Below are 13,621 nucleotides of genomic sequence, written 5' to 3'. Positions count from 1 at the left end.
CATGAAGTTTTTAACTGTATATCCTCTAATTAGAATGGAAAACTTACCCCTTAGCCTCATTAACTCGGGCTCGCCTAGGAAGGACCGCAAACCATGGGCATACACGATGTCCGTATCCTTGTTACCATATAACTGAAAAGTAGAGTATTACAATATATCGGCAAGAGGATCTAATGCAATTTTACCTAAAAATTGTGATTTTTATGTGAAATAAAATTAAGAAATGAGTTTTTGTGGCCTTACATCACGCCATATGGGAAAAGAAAACACAATTACTAAGGACTAGAGATAACGGTGCGTGACGGATGTGTTAAGACATGAAGGGTGGCATACTAGTTACCTTTTTTTTTAAATTTAAGTAAACAAATTCTATGTGGAGAACAAGGTCGGCGGTTCCCTGGATTCGATCCGATCCGTCACGGCAGGATTGGAGTCGGTCGATCCACAACATTAGATCTGGTAGTCCGCTACTAGCTCTGCAAACAGGAAATAATGAGGTTAGTAAAGAACCAAGTAATGTAGTGGTTCACTTACCTTAAATAAAAGCGGTGAAATGTAACAGTTCCCGAAGTCACTCAGCCCGGAAGCAAAATACTAATCGTGATTTAAAAATTTTTAGGGGCATTTTTTGATATTATTGAATCAAAAACATTAAAGGTTTTTAACCGCCAGAGTAATGACTTACTGACAGTATGAAATTGCAAGGTAAAGGGAATCTTCGGAAGAAGTTACAATTTATTTTTAGAGGTAAAGTTTTTGTATTCAAGTATCTTGAGTTTCTAGGGCCCCACTTAAGTACATTAATCCAAGATAAAAAGTGTTAAAGCACCACCTTCTTTTCTTGAGAGAATTAATAATTAAAGTAATGTTAGGGGATAAATCTTATGTTTGGAATATGAAGTTGATATAATCCTCCATAATTAGATAAAAAAACAATCGTGATGCATCACCAATGTGACACCCCTTGTAACGGTAGCCCTAGTTAGATTTGGTAGTGGAATTATAAGAATAAATAAGCGAACATTCGGTGGAATGGAAGATTGTCCTTTTTGCATCTTTTGATAACTGTAAAGCAATGTTTTTCAGTTGGACTCCAGATGTCTGAAGACGAGATGTGTGGGGGGTCTGATTCCGTTTCGGTTATCTTAATTAGGACTATTGAATACAACATCGCCACAAACGTGACACTCCTCGAAATCGAGGACTGCTAAGAGAATTTTTATATGAAACTGTATTTAAATATACCGGGAAGGGAGAAAGGAAGGAAGTGGGCCCACCACCACCCCTGCTTGTCTTGGTCAAGCAGTCCACTTCGGGATAGGTCGAGTATAGGAAGTTGGTTCCGAGCACATAGTGCGAGTAATGACAGGCAGAGTAAATATCTCAAAGGTTAGAATGTGCTGCGTATGAGGCAAAATCCAAGATAGGAGAATCAGGAACGTGACTAAAGTTAGTAAAGGTGCAGCAAAGAACGTGTAAAGTGAGATTTTTTAAGATAATGGGAGTGGGGCGTTGGCCATCTTCAGATGGCTCAAGTGGTCCCACTGAACCCCCGAAGACTCACTTACCTTTTCAAAGTACTAGAGGCTCATAACGTTCCACTAAGTCAGTCAGCTTCGAAAAATAAATGAAGCTATCAATTTTAAAGACTGCTGTACGATTAATTACCTTGTTTTTAGGAGGCAGATCAAATTTAGGAGAAAAGCTCTTGCCGGATGGTAGTACAGTCCATGTCGCATCAAAAGTTTACACTCGAGGCGGCTTAGACACTTTTCCCTCTGTCAAGAGCCCTACTCCGTAAATGTTATCTGGTCCCATAAACACAACTGAATGACTTGAAGGATTTGCTATGTTTAATTTAGTACAAATTATCAAGGAAGGATTTTCATTACCACAACCACTACCACTTTTTTCGATACGACCGATCACTGCGCGCATTTTAACCGTGGTGGAAAATAAAATCAGTTTTGAATTTTTCAAAGAAAAAGGTTTCAAAATTGGATTGAGTATAAATATTTCCAATCTGCTAGCAGATCATTTGAGAAGGAATCTTTATGTTCTACGCCTATAAATAAATCGGATATTCCGCATGGGAGCGAAAGTTAATGTTATACATCACCAAGATGATAAGTTAAGGGGATTATTACACCCCACTCAGTTTTATGATACAAATTTCTGTCAAAACAGTCTTTGACCTCTATTGTACTTTGCCCTACTGGTAAATACACACAAAAATGTGGAAAAGAAAATGTAGTCGCATGCAAAAAGAAAGATCCTACCTTGATAAGGCTGCTCTTCTGGAATCTGTAACAAGGAATACATATAAGTAGGTACATTTGATTAAAATTAAATGTTATATTCTATCTATAATTCTGATTAACCCCTAAAAGCAAGGGTATTTTAAGTAAGCCACGTTAAAAGAATAAGGGACACTTGTAATCACCTTTTAGAATTATTCATTAAATAAACATGTAGCTCAAGAAATGATAAATGGGTTAATATAATAATAAACAAACGTGCCAATTGTTTGAAGAGGTTTGAAATTTGGATTTACTAAAATGACGTCATTGTTTTATTAACTCTATAACTATATATGTCTTAAAAAATGGAAAACGTACCATTAGCCTTATTAATTCGGGCTCGCCTGGGAAGAATCGCTTACCATGAGAGGCACGACATACGACATCTTTGTTACCATAGCTGAAAAGTAGAACATTGCGTATTACAAGAAAGTTCTAATAATTTAATTCTTGTGTAAAACTTAAGGCTTAAGTCTGTATCCTTAAATTACACCATGTGAGCAATGAATGGATTAGCAAAGGGTTAAAACAAGTGGCATACTAATCACCTTTCTTTACTTGAACAAATTCCTTGTGATCAACAGGATGGGTTGGGTAGTTGTCCATCACGCCAGGTCCCCCCACAACAGTAGATATAGTGGTCTGCTACTGCGAACAGCAAAACATTGCAATTAGTAAGAATTCAAGTAATCTAGTGATTCAATTGGTTACCTACCCTTAAAACCAAAAATACCTATTTTTGTGTAATAATACATGAATTCTAACAGTTCTCGAAGTCACTCAGCTTGGAAACGAAATATTTGTTTTGCAGAGAAAATCAAATTACTCCATTCTAACAGTGTGGCTATGAATTCATAGGCATACCAATTAAAATGGGGAAAGTTGGTTGACGGTGCGAAGCAGACCATTTGACCCAATCTTACATTACCAAGATGATAGACTTGGAGGACAGTCACAAGACAAAGCGTATTATTGCACGAAAGTTTCGACGCTGATGTATACGCACTATTCACTTCCCCCCCACTGCACTCCTAAATACACAAAAAAAGAAAATGCCCATGCATAGAAAAAAAAATCCTACCTTGATAAGGCTGCCCTTCTGGAATCTGGAACAAAGAATACATTTACGTTAAAAGAGATCAATTACGTAACTACTTAAAATGAAACAAAATGGTTACAAATAAGCTTGTGAATTCAGAAAGTATACCTAAAATGGGCTTTCAAGGAAATTCTTTCCCATTTTTGTTTAGGGAGGCTACGTTTACTATAAATTTCACCAAAAGTGAGAACCTACCCTTAGCCTTATTAAATCGGTCTCGCCTGGGAAGAACCATAACCATAGAAGGGACGGCACTGCACAACTCCTGGTAGACATCTTTCTCCGTTGTCCATTACTGAAAAGGGAAATATTTTACATTAGAGAGAGTTTGGACTGCAAATGATTAAAAAAAATTAAACTATTCTTCAGTTGCGGAAAACAAGGTAGAGCTTGTAAATTAATTTTCTAAGGTTTTGATAAGAAAAAGGAAATAGAGTAATGGAAAAATTTGCAATAGTTGAGTTTGTTTTTGAGAAAAACTGTTGGACAATTAAAATAGCAAGCAATGTTGTACTGACCTCGCTCGTCTAAGCGGCATCCACACGACTCTGTCACCGGACCGTGGGTTGACCTTGAGCATGACAGTGTTGGATCTTCAACAGGTTACACGCTGCAATCCCATCGATGACGCTGTGAACAATCGAGAAAATCAGTAAGTAGGCCCATTAGGCCAACACTGTTCCAAGTTTTCTGCGCGTTCGTTTACCAAAGAATCATAAACACTCAATAAACGAAACGCTTATGGTGATTCAAACGCACTTACCTTTTTCTAAAAAGCGCAAAGTTGACCTTCTAGTGATATACTAAGTGAGGTATGGAAATCTTCGAAATCGCTCAACTTCGAAACGGAAAGTTGAGCTGCAATACTGAATATTGTGAAATAAATTGATTGATTCTGAGAGAAGAACTTGCAGCCACGCTTACGTAACTAAGATGGGCGAGAAGAGGGACATACCTCACTTAATTTTACCGTACGAAGGTCAGCCAGACTCACTACCTTACCTTTTGGTTATGCACTATTCACTTTTCCCCACTGCTAGATACATAAAATAAAAAGTGCAATAAACCCAACACCACCATGCAAAAAAAGAAAATCCTACCTTTATAAGGCTGCCCTTCTCGGATCTGAAATGAAGAATAAATTTGAATTACAAAAATGAAAATCGAAAATATTTGTGGTACGTGTTGAACAAAGAATCTAAAGTAAAACCTCTAAATGATTTGAACACTTCTAATGGAATGAAAGACAACTGTGTATTATCAAAATAAGACACGAGCTAACTGACAACTTATGTGCAGATTAAAAAAAAAAGAAACTTACCCTAGCCTTATTAATTCGGGCTCTCCTAGGGATGACCATTATCCAACGCAGGGAAGAAAACACAACACAACCGCACTCTTTCACACTTGCACCAATAACTGAAAAGAAAAATAAGTTAACAAAGGGTTTCTAATCGTAATTAATTAATAGGGCAAGGTTTTAATCAAGGTAGCTCTACCAACCCAGCCCGCTATGCATTTTCAAATATCCATACCCAAACCGGGATTAGAACCAGGGACCCTTAGTGCCGCAGTCGAGCATCCACCCCGCTGCGCGACACAGGCGGCTGGCTAATTTTGTAATATGTCAAAAACCATGTGTCAAAGAAATGTTTGAAATAAATTTCAAATGGAAGAGTTCTAATTTTCATGTCTACCTATATCTCAAAATCTCCATCTTTAATAGCGACCCTGCATAAAAATGGTCTAATCTAACCCCTTTCCATATACATGGAGTGGAGTCGATTGGGGTATGCTAGATTAGCTTTAACTGGAGAGGACGTAATAAAATACATGATTAAACATTGCTAAGGGTTAAACTTTTATATCTCTGTATATTGAGTTTGTTATAGCCCTAGTGGAAAAAAAACAAAAATTCTCCTTCCCTAAGAAACTTGATTAAATTTCAAATCTTTCAGGTTTTCATATTTATGTTGATGGGTGAGGAGTAGCTAAAGTCACGTTCAATAGCAACTAACCAAAGATACCGAACCTTTTTAAGCGCTACCTAAATTTCGTCATTGCATAGTAGAAAATTGCAAAGGATTTTATTGGAAAGCTGAAAATTTAAAAAATGATGGAGATGAAACCTTTATCTTTGTGTATATGAGACCACTAAAGTCCTTTGCGCATAATTAGACGATATAACAAAAAGTGACACCCCCCATAGTAGGAACTTCTTACAAAATATCCCACTCATGCTATGTGAGAGGGCAGTTTCATAAAAATTAGGAAAATTGCGGCCAAGAATCAACTACACGTTTTCTATTTGACCTTTTAAGTAGCCTAACAGTCGAAATTTGAAGGAAAATTTAAAATATTTGAACAAAATTGACCGGAAAGTAAAAAGCTCAGGTCACGCATGCACGCCGCCCTTTTGAGGTGACAAAAGTAAACAGGTTTTGACCAATTGGCCTGATAACAAAATCAACAAAATTGACTCACGAATATTAAATTTGGAGCCGCACATTCGCTACGCATTTTTTGATTGAATTTTCAAGAAAGAAGACAGTCAAAATGTAAAGGGAAAAATTGCAAAAAAATAAGCAGGTTGCTTTTGTGCATATAAATACCTACGCTTGACCTTTGCACTAGGTTTCTTATCAAATTGTTGCACAAATAAAACATGTTGCTCTACTACCTTAACCAAACAGGGCGTAAGACAGAAACGGGCCTGTTGTGCCTTTTGTCAGAATTCCCGAATAAGTTGTAAATGTTGCTTACTGGTCAGTATAGGGGAGCTATATCTATTAATTGTCTCGAAAATGCCCCCCCCCCCCGGCATCTCGTTTGTTGAGATCTCATCCCTCTCACACGAAGTGGCGGACAAGCAAACAATGCGCTAGTATTTTCACTTAAAAAGACTAAACTTACTTCAGTTTCAATTTTTCTATTGGAATAATAACACCCTAAAGTGCCCTTTAGCTAGATCTAAAGGAAAGATTACACAAAATTGGGTAAAATTTGGAAATTGCTTGAATCTAAAATCGATTGCCACAAGAAGCTTTCGATTTTTATATGCAACTACAATAAAAATTGTAATTGTAAATAACTATAAAAGGTGTGAAATATTATTGGCATTAACTCCCTCTTTTACTACAATTGCGAAGGAAATGTTGAGTGATGAGGGTGTTGTTTGAATTTGGATTTTTAAGATGTGTATGCGTATTTTCGACTTAAAATTATCTATTTTATTTCGAAGAGGTGGCAAAATATTCTTATTGAAACATTTGAATTATAACGAAGCTTACAGTTGAAATTTTATAGAAAACATAACAAAAAAAAGAAATTCTGTGTATAATTTTGCGTAAATAAAGAAGTGCGATTCGGTCAAGTACAGGGCGGGTCAAATTCGTGGCTCACCATTGGGATCACCGTAACGGTAAGAGATGCAGTGTAAGTTAAATGGGGACATTATCCCCCTCGTAACTAAAAAAACGCATTTGAAATTTTTTTTAAATCTTTGAAACCTGAGATATCACTCAAAAACTGAAAATGTCACATTCGTTTTCATTTTCCCTAGCTTAAACGGTCAAAAATGGACGATTCGGTAGTACATGGGCACAATTTTTCGGAGAATCTGAATCTGTTACCAGAAGGACCTAATACAAAGACATTTCGTAAAAATTTCACCAGAAATAAAAAAGTTTGGGTCGCGTACGTACTTACACCCTCTTCACTTTAATCCATGATAAAGCTTACTGCCGAAATTTTACGTAAAAAGTGGCACGAAGTAATAAAGTTCCTTATGCTTTTGCATTACCAGCTCAAGCAATTCACTTTCAGGTAAAGAAAATGCTTTCAAAGAAATGAAACTTAAAAAATAGCACCATATTAAACATTTCTATTGGAATATCTAAACGAAATTGAAGTTTTGACAGGGTAGCAAACGTAGTCGCAGGGGCTGGCGACAAGCACGGGCCTACTAAGTATTTCGAGGAAAGAAAGTTTAACTTTCGAATAGTACCTTACTTCGGAATGGATTGAAATATTCTTTGACCAGGTCCAAAGCAAAGATTATGCATGAACCTATCGGGTCACACCCAATCTTACTAAATTCTCCCCGGCAGGATGGTAAACGGTCAAGTACTTCCTGATTTATTGCCTATACATATAGAAAATCGAAGGAAGTTGGCCTTTCGAAAGAAATTACAATCACGAATTTCTTGATTAGTGCTAAAACAACCCTCGGTATTTAAGGGGTAGGTATACGCATAAAATTGACTGTAAAGTTGGCATTAATTAAAAATCAATTGACTCAAAAAGCCTTCGATTTTTATATAGAGCTGCAATAAAGACTAACATTTGAGGTAGATTCACAACGCCTCTTTAAATAAAAGGGGAAGAGGGCGAGAAATATTTTTGGAAATTATCCCGCTGCCTACTACAGTTATGAAAAAGGTCACTTAAAATACGACCATTTTCTAGAAAGAAATGCAATCATTAGTTACGGCCACATGTGCGATGATTAACTCCTTATCTCGCAACATGTGGCGGCATTAATATTACACCTTCAAATAATTCTTTGTAAAATGGTACGATCAATTTTGACTTTTTTAGAGTTTTACCTTGCACCGTATGAAGTCAAAATGCTTTACATGAAATCTACAATACCTACTAACGAACCACGTCCTTTAAAAAATGGTTTTGAATGGATTTGAAAGATCATTTTGCTGAATAGCGATGAACGTTGTCTAAAAATTGCAATCGCGAATTTGTTGAAGAAATATAATCATCAGTTACGGCCACAGGTGCGATGACTAATTCCTTATCTCGCAACATGTGGCGGCAATGCAGTTGAAAATCTACTTCGAAAACATTAATATTACGCTTTCAAATGATTCCTTGTAAAATGGTACGATCTATTTTGACTTTTTTTTGAGTTTTACGCCACACCGTACGAATTCAAAATCCTTTACATGAGATCTAGAATACCTACTAACGAACCACGTCCTCTAAAGAAGGTTTTGAATGAATTTGAAAGATCATTTTGCTAAAAAGCGATGAATGCTGTCTAAAAAAGATGCAGTTTTTTGTCCAAATTTGCCTACTAACGATTTAGTCTACGAACCAATAACACCCAAATTACAAATCAAAAACTCACCATTTCCCGTTTTGGTTCGATCCCTGGTCGAAGCACGAAACAAACACACCACACGCTTCCAGAGCGCAACGCGAAATGAAACGTATTAGGTAGGTATTGGAATGCGTGTTACTTGTAATAGGCGATAACACCCAGGCCGTAGCGTCTTATCTTAAAATTGGCGTAACTGGCATGCAAAAAGTTTCCAAACACAATCGCGTTAAATACAGTCAACCCAGTGGGGTGTAGATAAAACAGGATCTAGGTGCAACCCTTCCCGTTTAAAAATTACGCAATTCCCATTTTCGTTTCTGGGATTGTACGTTAAGGGCGTTTCTATAAATGCTCACAAAAATCGCAACCATACCCGTTTTCACCGCAGTAAAAGCTGAACGTGTAATTTTCTATTTTTGCGATTGATTATTTCTAAAAATTCTACAGACTACGCTGCCCCGAAATGTTACGATTTTTACCATCCGCCTTTCGTTAGTAAAGGAGGTAATGTCATGTGGTAAAAATGTCCCACCGGGCTGGTTTTGACGGACTTACACGTTTTAGAGCACCAGGGATCTAAATCAAACAAAAGCTCAATGATGCAGGTCGGTCTGTCGGTGTGTCTGCCTGCATCCTCATTTACGGCTAAACGAATGAACCGATTGGAACCAAATTTGGTACAGATACTTTAAGAGTATGACATAAAAGGAAAATATTTTTGGCAGATTCGCACAGGCACAGGTATGCGGATTGGCAAATGGGCTCTGTTGGAAACTAATGTGAACACCTTGGGTCATTGTTATTGAGTGCACTTTTTGAAAAAAAATAGATTGCATACGCAGACCCAACTTTCTTGCTTATGAGCGGTTTTTTTTTGAAAATTTAAGTGAAAGTGCGCTGTTATAACCCAAGATTTTTACAGCAAATTTCCTAACCTGAAAGCGATCTTTTAATTACGAAATCTTCTTTATGAAAGATACAAGTAATTGCGTCTGTTCGGCTGAGGGTTTGAGATCTCAACTATCACAACACCCGCGGTCCTCAACTAGCTTTCGGTTTAAAGCACGACGATATAAGGCCAAAACTCGTTTTTTTTTCTATTGAGGGGTAGAGAAAGTCTCAAAACTATTATTAAGAAAAAAAGTTAATGACAAAGATTACAATTTTAAAGCGGTCATTGCTAAACCTTATTTTTTGGGTGATTTTTGATGCACCACAAGTTACACACTTTTTCATTTCGATCTTTAACATCGCTTATGGGGGAAACAAAAGGAAAACGATTAGCAATCCGTATACAACTATCTTGCAATAAGCATTCCACTTGGTTTGACCAAAGGACTACCCAAAGGAGGTGATGCCTTCCACGCACTACACACTTTTTAATTGAATTTTTAAGCGCAGTTACCACTCAAGAGTTCTACAGCAAACTTCAAAACCCATGACCGAAGTTGATCCTTTAATAATTGCACACAACATTTCGACGATAAATCGAATATATTGTGCTACCAACATCTTCGTCGAAAACACGGTTACCTAGTACAGTTAAATTCGTCTGTTCGTCTGGGTTTTAGATCTCAACCATCACCGAACTGCGGTCTTCACAAAGTTTTGCGATAAAAATTTCTGTACGTACTCATTTCATTTGCTTTGGATTAGCCATTATTATCAAATTACATAAAAATTGAACCGCAAATAGAAATGTGCACATATACATTATACACATACACCCTTTTCATTTGAAATTATTAGTAAACACACAGCAGCAATGTAAAATAGGAAAGTTTCTTTTGTGCATCCCTACACTCAACACTTGTACAAGCTCTCTTTAACAAAAAAAAGGTACAATCGCAAAATTTTGTCCAAATTCCGCCGCAAATAAAAACGTTTGGGTCATGCTTATACTTACACCCTTTTCATTTTAATCTATAATAAAGCTTACTGCCGAAATTTTAGGTAAAAAATGGCAGGAAATAATAGTTCCTTGTACTTTTGCATCACCAGCTCAACCAATGACGGCAGATTCAGGTAAAAAAATGCTTTAAAAATAATTGAACTTAAAAAATAGAACCGCGTATTAAACGAAATTGTAGTTTGCACAGGGTAGCAAACGCAGTGGCAAGAGTTGGTGACCAGGATGGATCTGCAAAGTATCTCGAGTAAAGAAAGTTTAACTTTCGAATAGCACCTTACTTCGGAATGGATTGAAATATTCTTTAACGAGGTCTAAAGCAAAGATTATGCGCAAACCTATATCGGGTCACACCCAATCTTACTAAATTCTCCCCGGCAGGATGGTAAACGGTCAAGTACTTCCTGATTTATTGCCTATGCATATAGAAAATCGAAGGAAGTTGGCCTTTCGAAAGAAATTACAATCACGAATTTCTTGATTAGTGTTAAAACACCCCCCGGTATTTAATGGGTAGGATTGACTGTAAAGTTGGAATTAATCGAAAGTCAATTGACTCAAAAAGCCTACAATTTTTATATATACAGGTGAATTAAATGCTAACGTTTGAGGTAGAGTCAGACCGCCTCTTTAAATAAAAGGGAAAGAGAGGGTGAGAAATATTTTTGGAAATTATTCCCCTGTTTACTACATTTGTGAAAGAGAAAGGTCACGTAAATTACGACCATTTTCTAGAAAGAAATGCAATCATTAGATACGGCCACAGGTGTGATGACTAATTCCTTATCTCACAACATGTGGCGGCATAACAGATAAAAACATTCTCCGAAAACAATAATATAATACACTTTCAAATGATTCTTTGTATACTGGTCTGACCAATTTTTACTTTTTTGGAGTTTTACCCTGCACCGTATCAAATTAAAATGCTTTACATGGAATCTAGAATACTTACTAACGAACCACGGCCTTTAAAAAATGGTTTTGAATGGATTTGAAAGATTATTTTGCCGAATAGCAATTGCAATCTCGAATTTGTTGTTCAGTGCTAAAACACCCCCGGGTATTTAGGGGGTAGGTATATGCAAAAAATTGACTGATATAAGTTGAAAATAATTCACAATCAATTGATTTAAAATACCTTCGATTTTTATATACAGACTAACATTTAAGGTAGATTTAAACCACCCCTTTAAATAACAGGAAACGAGGGCATGAAATATTTTTGGAAATTATCCTCCTGTCTACTAAAATTATGAAAGAAAAGGTATAATTAAAATACGACCACTTTCTAAAAAGAAATGTAATCATTAGTTACGGCCACAGGTGCGATGACTAACTCCTTATCTCGCAACATGTGGCGGCAGTGCAGTTGAAAATCTACTTCTAAAACATTAATATTACGCTTTCAAATGATTCCTTGTAAATCGGTACGATCAATTTTGGCTTTCTTTGAGTTTTACGCCACACCGTACGAATTCAAAATTCTTTACATGAAATCTAAAATACCTACTAACGAACCACGTCCTTTAAAGAAGGTTTTGAATGAATTTGAAAGATCGTTTTGCAATGAATGTGGCCTAAAACAGATGCGGTTTTTTTGTCCAAATTTACCTACTAACGATTTAGTCTACGAAGTATTACCTAACACCCAAATTACAAAACAATAACTCACCATTTTCCGTTTTGGTTCGATCCCTGGTCGAAGCACGAAACAAACACTTCACACGCTTCCAGAGCGCAACGCAAAATGAAACGTATTAATTAGGTATTGGAATGCGTGTTACCTGAAATAGGCGATAACACCCGGGCCGTAGCGTCTTATCTTAAAATTGGCATAACTGACATGCAAAAATGTTTCCAAACACAATCGCTTTAAATACAGTCGACTCAGTGGCGTGTAGTTTAAGAGGATCTACTTGCAACCCTCCCCGTTTAAAAATTACGCAATTCCTAACAATATCCCCTTTTGTCCTTTATGCTATTTACGCGGTGCGCTAAATATTTTTGTTTCTGTGACTGTACGTTAAGGGCGTTTCTATAAATGCTCACTGAAACGCAACCATCTCCGTTTTCACCGCACTAAAAGCTGGACGTCTGAGTTTCCATTTTTCTGATTATTTCTAAAAAGTCTACAGACTACGCTGCCCCGAAATTTAACGATTTTTGACCACCCACGTGGGCATTTTTTACCCCAATGCTAACGAAAGGTTAGTAAGGAAGGTAATGATTGTGGTAAAAAAGTACCCCCCTCCCTCTACGGTTTTGACGGAATTACACGTTTTAACGCACCAGGGACCCAAATAAAACAAAAGCTCAATGATGTCGGTCGGTCTATCGGTCTGTCGGTGTGTCTGTCTGAAGTTTCATTTACGGTTAAACCGCTGAGCCGATTGAAATCAAATTTGGTAGGTACACATATTTTTAGACATAAAAGGAAAAGAGCTGAACATATTTTTGCAGATTCGCACCGCCGCAGGGGTGCGGGTGGTATCTGCACTAGCCACAGCAAATTTTTTTATTTTAAAATCTCGTACTTTTAGCGCATTTCCACAGAAGCTAAAAAATGCGTTATTATGACCACTCTGTCCGTCTGTCTGACATCCGTCCGCGTGTTCGTTCGTACGGATGAGTCACTACTAGATCTTGATCTTAAGAGCAATTGTCCTACTTTGTTCGCTATTTGGTTCGTTATGGTCGAGACTAGCCTCAACTAAGGAATGTTTTCTGAGTTTATTACTAAAAAAGTTATAGAAACAATTTTCATATACATAATAACACGTTGGCCGTTTATGGTGCTTATAAATCCTATATTCTAAGATGCATTTTATAAAATCAAATTGCAATAACGTATCAAAGAATATGTTGTGCATGTGCAACTGTCATTTGTGGACGAATTTTTATGAAATTTCAAAAGAAGAAAGCAATGAACAAAAAATAAACAGTACATACGCATAATTTTCTTACTTATATACCACTTTTTTCTGAAATTTTAAATGATGACCCTGCTTACAAACCAAATTTAAAACAGACGTCTAGGAATGAATGGGGGTTGTGCAGCTAACTATTTTATTTGTGAAGGGATTTTTTGAAAATTTAACAGAAGGTGGTACTTATAAAACTAAAATGGACGCATATATAAAAAATAGATTGATCACGCTCAAATTCAACTTTTTTTATTTGTGGACCACTTTTTC

General features: G+C 36.7%; 1 long non-coding RNA gene across 1 annotated transcript; it reads right to left on the bottom strand.

The window, feature by feature from the left end:
• Window positions 1-341: 341 nt before the first annotated feature.
• Window positions 342-8,606, bottom strand: LOC116174390. Its single transcript, XR_004146104.1, has 8 exons — window positions 8,543-8,606; window positions 4,721-4,818; window positions 3,918-4,524; window positions 3,595-3,694; window positions 2,849-3,406; window positions 2,619-2,700; window positions 535-2,304; window positions 342-476 (listed from the first exon to the last, which is right to left on the bottom strand). It is a non-coding gene; the product is annotated as an uncharacterized LOC116174390 (long non-coding RNA).
• Between the last annotated feature and the right edge of the window lie 5,015 nt (window positions 8,607-13,621).

The sequence above is a fragment of the Photinus pyralis genome, unplaced genomic scaffold, assembly GCF_008802855.1.
Source record: "Photinus pyralis isolate 1611_PpyrPB1 unplaced genomic scaffold, Ppyr1.3 Ppyr1.4_LG6, whole genome shotgun sequence".
NCBI classification, from domain to species: Eukaryota; Metazoa; Arthropoda; class Insecta; order Coleoptera; family Lampyridae; genus Photinus; species Photinus pyralis.
The sequence above is the reverse complement of the archived record's forward strand: the minus strand, read 5'-3'. Positions and strand labels throughout refer to the sequence as shown.